The sequence below is a fragment of the Triticum dicoccoides genome, chromosome 7A (assembly GCF_002162155.2).
Source record: "Triticum dicoccoides isolate Atlit2015 ecotype Zavitan chromosome 7A, WEW_v2.0, whole genome shotgun sequence".
NCBI lineage: Eukaryota > Viridiplantae > Streptophyta > Magnoliopsida > Poales > Poaceae > Triticum > Triticum dicoccoides.
The window spans coordinates 563,498,255-563,504,569 of NC_041392.1; positions in this window are offsets into that span (position 1 = coordinate 563,498,255).

A 6,315-nucleotide genomic window follows, 5' to 3' on the forward strand; every position below is an offset into this window, starting at 1 on the left:
CAGATCAGATGGAGAAGAGATAGATAGGGGCCAAAAGGCATCAAGGTGAATCCATGTGATGGTTGCTTCCCTTGGATGGGGGAAATTTAGGTCCTATGTGGTTGAGAGAAATTCCTTGGGAATTTTACTGGTCCATAGTTTTTGACTTTTCGTAGGGATTTTTTCTGTGTTAGTGGTCCCATTTTCGTAGGAATTTGCGTTGCGCATTCCATTAGGAAATTTGCCAACTTGTACTTACTTTCCAGGGGAAAAACAATACTCCTACCTGCAAACGTCGGCATGCGACTGTTTTTCTTGGCCTAGATCAATGGGCACGTGTTGCAATATGGGTTTTCTTCCTCTTCTTCCAAAAAATAATGTTTTTCTTGTGTTGCGTACGTAGGGCATCGCAAAGCAGCTCTATTGGCCGGTTGTTTCCTTGTTGCTAAAAGGAGACGGTGACCGGTTGAGCCGTGACAAAGTTTCTCCATCATTTGCCCACAAAAAAGAAAAGAAAAAAAAGTTTCTCCATCATCTGTGGAAACAAAGCGGCGTCACCTTCTAATTGCGAGGATCGATGAACCTAACCACGATCATTGACCAGATCCAACGGCGAGCAAAATGATGCTTAGCTTCTCGCAAGAAAATAGAGTAGTAAAACCTTGCACCGTACATATATATGCATACACTATTCGGTCGTTGTAAGCTAGCCTCGTAGGCTTCGATTACTTGTTCAACTTCGCGGCGTCTTTTCTATACCGCATGTACGTATCCTAGGCCAACCATGTTCTGTATAGCATTGTATATTGGCGGCGTGAGCGACTAGCCAGCTTGCTTTGGCGCCAAGTTGTTAGCATTTTTATTATTAATCCAGGGCTCGAAGCCGCAGGGTTCCTTCCGATCGACCGAGGTGATTGGTCGGCTTAATTTGGACCTCTGCGATGGTGCGGTGCAAATGCTTGTGGCGTCGATCCCATCATCCCATGGCCGGGTTGGGTAGGAGACAAAGGTGGCGTCACTGTTTCTCCTTGTCGCCATGGAACTTGCCTTGCTTAATTACTACGTAGTTTAAGTATACCACAGGTTGAGTGCGGGAGGATCCAACAATGCCTGCTGCGCCATGGGAGGGATGGGGACGGGCTCGCCGGTTACGTTCGGAGACGGCGGGAAAAACCTCAAAAGTTAAAAACGACGTACGCGCGAATCAGGGAGCGCAATTGATCGACGCATAAACGCATTTGGTCTGGAGCTTGGAGACGAGCTTAGAAGGTACTGCCGCTCTAGGAGATTCCGAACCCGCCGGACGTCCTTGTCCGGCTCGACGTGGAATCTACTCACCACGCACGTACTGTGATGCATCAGCGTGCGGTATTGCGGTTAAATTTACAGTGGCGACCTGGGACACGACGCTTGCCCCCACGGATACCGCGGTGCTGTGAGTTAGACGTGTTCACCGACAAGAAAAAGAAAAAAAAAACTCGGCCGCAACAAATGGAAAACACTCTAGCAACAAATCTACATCGACGGTGAAACCGAAATATTTTTGCAAAACAAATCAACATCGGGGACGGTTGCACTACCGGCTCGTCGGGATCAAATCCTAGTGTAAGGAGGCATATTCTTTTCGACATCTCGCGAATAAGGAGATGTATACGGTGACCTCACGAAAAGATGGACACGCTTTCCCACGACACAGTTTCGGATGACATGCGGTTGTCGGTGCTCTGCATTGCCGATCTCAGGGCGGCGAGTTTGTTCGTCTACCACCATGGAATCCTTCTCCGGCGAGGTGATTCTCGTCAGCTGATTCTGCTCAACGAGGACGACCGGATTGTCGATGGCTCAATGTGCGGGCGGGACGTGACGGTGAGGAGGTAAGAGAAGGTATGAAAATCCAGTTTTCATGTCACGTTGCACGGGTTGGTGTGGTGCAGGGTGATACATTGCATGTTTCGCAAATCGAGGAGAGAGGAGAGGGCGACACCATGACTCCACGCTTGGGTAGAGGAGTATTAACTGCTCCCCAGTGTTGTAGCTCCCACCGGTTTCTTCGTTTGCGCCATGATTCCCCTGTCACTTCGATTCATCCTCTCCATCCACGCTCGGTCGCAGCTCCCCTTGCCACCCTGACCTAGATGACTGAGTGGGAGGCCCGTATGGTGAGGATCATTGGCGGCGATGTGCTGAAGATGACAAGGCTGCATGAGACAAGCTCGTGGTTCGCGAACTCGAGCGAGATGGCCAAGGAGGTGATGGGCATATGAAAGGATCTGAGTGTGGAAGAGGACGAGAGGCTTTTCCCCGACGGGAAGGCGAAGCTACCGCTCAAGATATTGCTTTGGGCCATGGAGGAAGCGAAATAGACAGACCCGGTGTAGGCGCGGATGTGGGCGGCATTTCTCTCTCGCATTCGAGCTCTTCCAGGCCTGGTGGAGTTCGCGGTGGGGGTGGTGATGGCTTTTCCAACACCGGGAACGAAGGACCTACCGATCCTCATTAAGGACGACGAGCCTAGCAAGCGGAAGAAGGCGATAAGAGAGGTGGTACACACGCCGCGGTGGGCACCGCTCTTTCCTCGCTGATCTCCTCGCCTGCTCAGACTTGCTCTCTGTTGCGGCGGAGTAGGGGTTTCCCCTTCCTGTAACCACTTCTGGCTACTTGCTGGTGAGGATTTCGACGAGGAGGTTGCGTTCTCGTCAGATTTCACAAGTCAGATTCCTTACCGAAACATCTGCATTCTCCTTTATGTTCTAGTAAGGAGAGGATTGGTAATTCTAAATCTAGAATGGGGAACAATAGAATTAGAAATAGAAAACTGAATACACCTAGACTTTATGATGAAGAAGATTGTATTAGATATTTTTTGCTTTTTCCATGAATAAAGAAACTAATGAACACCGACCTTGTCCCTCTATTATGCATTTATATGATTGGGATACAAATTTTGTTGAGGAAAATTTGAACAGGAAAATCACTTGTGGGATAGATGTTAGAGATCATATGATTGATGGTAAATTTTCCGGCTATCCCTAAATTCTGGTTAGAGGATATGCTAGATTTTGGTGAATTGGTTGTGAATAATTTTGGTATAGAAAGGTACTATACTAGGAGGGAGCAAAAATTGATGGGTGTAAATGGACCTGGGGTTTCAGAAGGGTCAGCTGGTAATCATGGGCCAGATATTTGACCTTATTTTGACCCTGATGGGCTTGGAATTGGGGTGGAGGAAGCGTATTTTGGAAATGCGCTTTTTGGCACTCTCCGTTACTTAAATAGACTTCCTCTGCCCCAAATGGGACTTGACGGTCACCTACCTGAACAATTAGGGTTTCCTGGTCCACCGCCAGGGTTGAAAGGGGATATCATGGCTGGAAATTATGGTGGACCTAAAGGAGCGGGAAGAGTCAATAGGGGAGTCGAAGAGAATTTACAATGCAAAAGAAGAGAAAATGACAATGATAGAATCAGAAATAACATTTTTGAGGTGGATGGTTGGAAAAAAATCTAAGGGATGAAGATTTAATAGAAATAAAGGATATCATGATCTTGGAGGCTGAATGCTCAATGTTGGTGGTGTGTAATCGGGAGTGAGGGAGTCCTGGATTAGGGGGTCTCCGGACAGCCGGACTATATCCTTTGGCCGGACTGTTGGACTATGAAGATACGAGATGGAAGACTTCGTCCCGTGTCCGGATGGGACTGTAATTGGCGTGGAAGGCAAGCTAGGCAATACAGACATATATATCTCCTCTTTTGTAACCGACCTTGTGTAACCCTAGCCCCCTCCGGTGTCTATATAAACCAGAGGGTTTAGTCCGTAGGACAACATACAATCATACCATAGGCTAGCTTCTAGGGTTTGGCCTCTTTGATCTCGTGGTAGATCAACTCTTGTAATACTCATATCATCAAGAACAATCAAGCAGGACGCAGGGTATTACCTCCATCAAGAGGGCCCGAATCTGGGTAAACATCATGTCCCCTGCCTCCTGTTACCATCCGTCTTAGACGCACAGTTTGGGACCCCCTACCCGAGATCCACCGGTTTTGACACCGACATTAGTGCTTTCATTGAGAGTTCCACTGTGTTGTCACCATAAAGCTTGATGGCTCCTTCGATCATCGCTAGCAATGTGGTCCAGGGCGAGGTTTTCCTCCCCGGACAGACCTTCGTATTCGGCGGCTTTGCACTGCGGGCCAATTCGCTTGGCCATCTGGAGCAGATCAAGAGCTACGCCCCTGGCCATCAGGTCAGATTTGAAAACTTGAACTACGCGGCCGACATCTGCAGAGACTTGATCTTCGACGAATTCGAGCCCATGTCCGACGTGCCGCACAATCGCGACGAGCATGACGTAACTCTGCCGTCGGACAGTGTTCGTGAGATCGCATTCGCAACTACTCCGGCCGTTAATCCGGAGCAAATCGCGCCATCCAAGAGCGGAGGGATAGACCCCGCCATGGAGGTCGCCCTTGCAGTGGCGATAGAGCCAGATACTGACTTCACCCCTTACGAGAGCCGTGTCACTGAACCACTGGGTTCTCTCCGGCCACGGACTCCGAGCCGCTCACATCACTGCCCGTCGAATCCGACTGGGCGCCGATCATGGAGTTCACCTCTGCGGATATATTTCAGCACTTGCCCTTCGGCGACTTGCTAAATTCATTAAGGTCTCTCTCCCTGTCAGGAGAACCTTGGCCGAACTATGTCCGGCTAGAATGGGATGCAGACGACGAAGAAATTCGTTGCCCACCCACCACCCACTTAGTAGCCACTGTCGACGACTTAACCGACATGCTCGACTTCGACTCCGAAGACTTCGACAGTATGGACGACGAAGCCGGAGACGTACAGGAACCACCGCACTCAGGGCGCTGGACCACCACCTCATCATATGATATATACATGGTGGACACCCCCAAAGAAGGCAATGGCGACGAGACAGCGGAGGATGACCCCTCCAAGAAGCAACCCAAGCGCCGACGTCAGCGGCGCCGCTCTAAGTCCCGCCACAGCAAGAACAATGATACTGGCGTAGGAGATAATAACACTCCGAATAGCGCCGAAGACAACAACAATCCCCTCCAGCATGATGTAGAGCTGGAGGACGAACAAGCTAGCCCTCCAGAGCAGGCAGCAGATGGAGAACCGGAGGAGGACAATTACATGCCTCTCTCCGAAGACGAGGCGAGCCTCGGCGACGACGAATTTATCATACCTGAGGACCCCGTCGAGCAAGAGCGCTTCAAGCGCCGGCTTATGGCCACGACAAATAGCCTGAAGAAAAAGCAGCAACAGCTTCAAGCTGATCAAGACTTGCTGGCAGACAGGTGGACTGAAGTCCTTGCGGCCGAGGAGCATGAACTCGAGCGCCCGTCCAAGAGTTACCCAAAACGCAGGTTGCTACCTCACCTCGAGGAGGAAGCATTGAAACCTCATTCACTAGTGTACGATGCGGCTGACCGGCCACTACGCGGCCGAGCCAGAGAGGTGTTTCAGCCTGAAGTTCAGCCCACACCTCGTCGCCACTCAATCAAAAATACTAAGGCCCGGGATAACACAGAGGACCTGCGAGACATATTGGACAGCAAGGCAAAAATCACAAGGTCAATATACGGGACACGGGCACGCGCGCCAACATGGGACGATGATCGTCGCGTCGGATACACCAAGAGTAAATCCGGCCGGGCCGAATACAGCAGACAAGACTCTTACGAACTGCGTCGGGATATAGCCCGGCACAGAGGCGCCGCACACCCTCTATGCTTCACTGATGAAGTTATAAATCATGAATTCGTGGAGTGTTTCAAACCCGTAAATATCGAATCATACGATGGCACACCCGCTGTATGGATTGAGGATTTCCTCCTTCACATCCACATGGCTCGCGGTGATGATACTACATGCCATCAAGTACCTCCCACTAAAACTCAAAGGACCAGCTCGACATTGGCTGAACAGCTTGCCATCAGATTCCGTCGGCAGTTGGGAGGATCTGGAAGACGCATTCCTTGACAACTTCCAGGGCACTTATGTGCGGCCACCGGATGCTGATGACTTGAGCCACATAACCCAGCAGCCAGGGGAATCGGCCAGGCAATTCTGGACACGGTTCCTGACTAAGAAAAACCAAATTGTAGACTGTCCGGATGCAGAGTCCCTAGCGGCATTCAAGCATAACATCCGCGACGAGTGGCTCGCCCGCCACCTCGGCTAGGAGAAGCCGAAATCTACGGCAGCCCTCACAACACTCATGACCCGCTTTTGCGCAGGCGAGGACAGCTGGCTGGCTCGCAGCAACAACACATCGAGGAATCCGGATACCTCGGATACCA